The sequence below is a fragment of the Centruroides sculpturatus genome, unplaced genomic scaffold (genome assembly GCF_000671375.1).
Source record: "Centruroides sculpturatus isolate CEXI.00-Female unplaced genomic scaffold, Cexi_2.0 scaffold618, whole genome shotgun sequence".
In the NCBI taxonomy this organism is placed as follows: domain Eukaryota; kingdom Metazoa; phylum Arthropoda; class Arachnida; order Scorpiones; family Buthidae; genus Centruroides; species Centruroides sculpturatus.
The window spans coordinates 152,139-156,075 of record NW_019385016.1 but is presented as its reverse complement, the minus strand read 5'-3'; the positions used below and the strand labels follow the sequence as shown (position 1 = coordinate 156,075).

Here is a 3,937-nt window from a genome sequence, read left to right as displayed (position 1 = left end):
ATTTTTTGTTTTTATCTGCGTTTTAGTAGGGTATGCCATGGCAATGCACACTAAGAAGGTATTTTTCGAAATTTCCCCGCGGGGGAGAGGGAGAGGATTTAGTCTTCATCGAGTACTTAGGTGTATTAAATTAATAACATTTCAGACATTGTTATAAATATTTTTATCTATTTCGATTTTAAAAATGTTCGAACCGTTTTAAATTCGAATTTGTTATTGCATATTGGTTCGATTATAGAATGATTGTAAACGTTCCAGAAAATTGATCAAATTGAAAATTGTTTGTTTGATTCTCGGCAATTTCATCATTCTCAGCGGTAGGTGTTATATAACAATTACTATGGTTGTTGAAATACTGAATATAAATGGGGTTTGCTTGCAAAATTTTCGTGGGCAAAGTCGCGGGTAACAGCTAGTTCAGAATAAATTTGAATCTTTTCAGAGAAATGAAGGTCACATGACAAAGGGACATACAAATAAGGTCTTTATTAATATTAGTCTTTGTTGAAATTAACCAATAGGGTAAAATGGAATATTTTTAAAAAATACTTTGAAAAGTTTCAAGGAATAAGTTTCTGAGAACAAACAACAAATGTAATTCATGGAAACAATGAGAATGAGGTAACAGTGCTGCTAATTTGCCTTGTATAGAGTAGTAATTAATTAGCATTAATTATTCAAGAACAAGTTGATTAACATTTTTGATAATTACAGAGATTGAAGTAAACAATTAATTAGCATATTAATATTCCTTAAGAAACCAGATCACAAAATAACTTGATCTCTATACTACTATAATGCTTTTAGAATTCCCTAAAGCAAAGTGAGACCCTTGTTATGGATGGGGAATCCCAATACTGCTGATGCTGGAACAGGATTGATACTTTCCTTCGATACCTAGTACTTTTTGTACCTGATACTTTTGATCCAATACCAATGTCAATACTTTTCCCAGAATATCGGATGTGGTATCACTACATTTTTCACAGACTGCCTGAAACTGGATTTTGCAGCCGAAACAGAAACCAAAATGAAATTTTACACTATTTTCAGTTAAGGTAAACTTATATAAAACATATATTTATTGATTTTTGGTCATTAATATTATATCAAATTTCATTTCCAGAATCTATATATGGTAGAGTTTAGAGTTGTATTTATACATGTATATAAATATTTAAACATTATGCAGTACTTTTGCTTGTTAATCAACTTAGACCATCAGTGATGTTTAAAATGAGTTACAATTTGTATATATTTGCACAGACATTTGTAAAATTTAGACACAATAAAGAACTTTCAATGTAAAGACACTGTTTTACCTCTTCCCCAATGATTTCTTATCCACCCCTATCCCATGTATAGTAATACCCACAGAACCCATTAACAGCACTATAGAGCTAGGGCTTCTCTGGGGTCACTCAGTCTTCATTATAGTGAGTACAGTGCACTTATCCCTCTTTTATGCAATCCATTTTTATGAAATTTTGAAATAACGTGGTCAACAAAAAAATAATCCTTTTTTCCACAATTGTTTTTTTATACATAGGGAAAAACAGTTTATTTAAAAATTTTTAAATTAAACTTAATTTTAATTGTGTTTTGTTAAAACACTATATATATCATATATATCAATATATCACTCATAAAACCAACACTAGCAAATAACGAGAAAAAGGAAAATTTATGAATGTTTGTCTATGTGAAATAGACATACTCAGGTATTTATGATATTGAACAAATGGCTAACAAAAATAGAATGTTTTTAAAATTCACACTGATTATGTGATTTGAATACCTTACATTAAAATTTATATGTTTGGGATAAAATTTCAATATATGTATCAATATATTATTTAAACAATAAACAAATAATCAATTAATTTCACATTAATTCCGTTCAACTATGTAATCCAACATAGTTTTTTCAAANACTTCGGAAAGCTTAATGCTTGTAATGAAAGTCACTTAGCGTGCACGGGCGAAAGCCTGGGACCGTTCGGGCTATCAAGCTGTCTCGAATCTGTGAAATCGTAACTGTGACATATACCGATGTCCTATCTGTCTCTTTTCTACGTTATCACCAGAATATGAGTCACGTAATTATAAAATGGAAAAACAACGATGGAAAAGCGACGAATCGAAAGTATCGTGAGCGCATATTATGATGTATGCATAGGCATACGTGGACTAGAGAGATAGAGGAAAGAGAAAGGAAAGAGCAAAGACGAGTGCTTAAAAAGAATAGACAGGATCAGACCCTCAGATGTGTGTACGTGTGCTGATATTTGTAATTATAAATTGTGAATACATGTGACTAATATTATTTTTTTTATTTTGTGAATGTTATAAGTTATAAATAAATATAAACAAACAACACTAACCCGATAACATTAAATCTAAATACCAAAATGATTAATTTATTGTGTTTTTGTTATTTCTTACTCCTGTTTTTAAGTATTCGATATTCGGCCGAATAGTGATTAAATATTCGGTATTCGGCCAAACAGCGAAAAATAGACCGAATACCGAATAGTAACTGAATATTCGTTACACCCCTAAAGATTTCCTTTATTTTCAATTTATCCAATTAAAACTAAAATTTTCTTCAATTCAATATACCCAAAGAACTCCAAATGTTAATTTAAATTTTGTTTTGAGTCATTTGGAAATTTTTATTATATTGCTTTTAATCAATATTGTTAGGTTATTATTAAAAGCAATAAATCTTACCAAATTCAAAAACTGTGGTGCCCAAACTATAGCTTTCAGGCCAAATCTGCCTGAAAACTGTAGTTTGAATGATTCAAATAGACCTACTTTTTGTATATATGGAATATACTAAATATTCATGATCTATCTAAAACTTATGAACAATTTGGCTTGCAAATCAAAAAATTTGAGCACCACTGTTCTAAAGTGTAACTGGTCATGCAGTTTAATATTTATGGTAAGAAATACTTCAAACTTCAATAATGTCATTATTATTCATAAATTGTATATAAGAGTATAAAACTTATCAAATATTTTTGTCTATATATATATCTTTTTAAAAAATATAAAAGTAAAATAAGTTTATTTAAAAAATATATTTTAAACAAAAATTTTGACAAGTTTAAACAATTTTTTAAAACTAAAACACTAATTTCTATTCATTCTATCTCTAACTGCATTACTATTTAACAAAAATTCACTATACCTTTAAAATGCAGTCTAGTTTACATCTGTCGAACGTTTTCGGTCTGATTCACAAACCTTCATCAGGATCGAATTATCAATCGAAATATATTTCAAATTTGCATAACGGAGATTCCAAACTGCACGTTCTTCTCGATTGCGCATGCTCATAAATATAATTTTATAATTTTAAAGTTGCCGCTTTCCATGCCGACGCTATTTTGTTCGATTCACGGAAATTTATATTACGCCCTTTTTCTTTGCTCTTGTAAATGTGCCAGGCTTCTGCATATTTTAGATGTTTTATATTTTTCACTTTTTGTATGACATCTGCCTTGCTCCATTTGATGTCGATCTCTGTTGGATCTGCTATCGCGTAATTGGCCAAAGCCGTGACTGGTTGTTTAAAGCTTACATTCTTTTTGTGCTCCTTCAATCTTTCATTTAATGATCTTTTAGTGGCTCCTATATAATATAACTCCTTATTTAGCCTCCTATCATACAACGGTATTCTGTATACACCTGGGATCAGCCTCCTGTCAACGGGTGTTTTGTCGTTTCTTAGCATTTGAAATATTGTCGTGTTTCTCTTATATGCTATTTTCTTGTTGCTTTCTATTCCTATTTTTCTGTAAATGTTACTTAACTGAGCCCTGTATTCCATTACAGTGAACTCCTTTTTCTCTCTTTTAACTTTACTTTTATTGCCTTCTTTTTCTGCTCGTATTAAGGCTTTTATTTTATTCTCCTTAATTCCTAC

At 30.1% G+C, this 3,937-nt stretch overlaps 2 protein-coding genes across 3 annotated transcripts in view; one reads left to right on the top strand and one right to left on the bottom strand.

Annotated features, from left to right (window-relative positions):
• Window positions 1-3,937, top strand: part of LOC111633468 — a 35,234-nt gene that overhangs the window by 14,675 nt on the left and 16,622 nt on the right. The window contains exon 2 of one of the 2 annotated variants that reach the window (XM_023378036.1): window positions 808-900. The exons of the other annotated variant lie outside the window; for it this stretch is intronic. The gene's annotated coding sequence lies outside the window, so the exon portion shown is untranslated. Of the gene's footprint in view, window positions 1-807; window positions 901-3,937 lie in introns of those variants that run through there. 2 annotated transcript variants of the gene reach the window in all.
• LOC111633469 (CD9 antigen-like) overlaps window positions 1-3,937 on the bottom strand; it is a 75,411-nt gene that overhangs the window by 55,067 nt on the left and 16,407 nt on the right. The gene's annotated exons all lie outside the window — the stretch shown is intronic.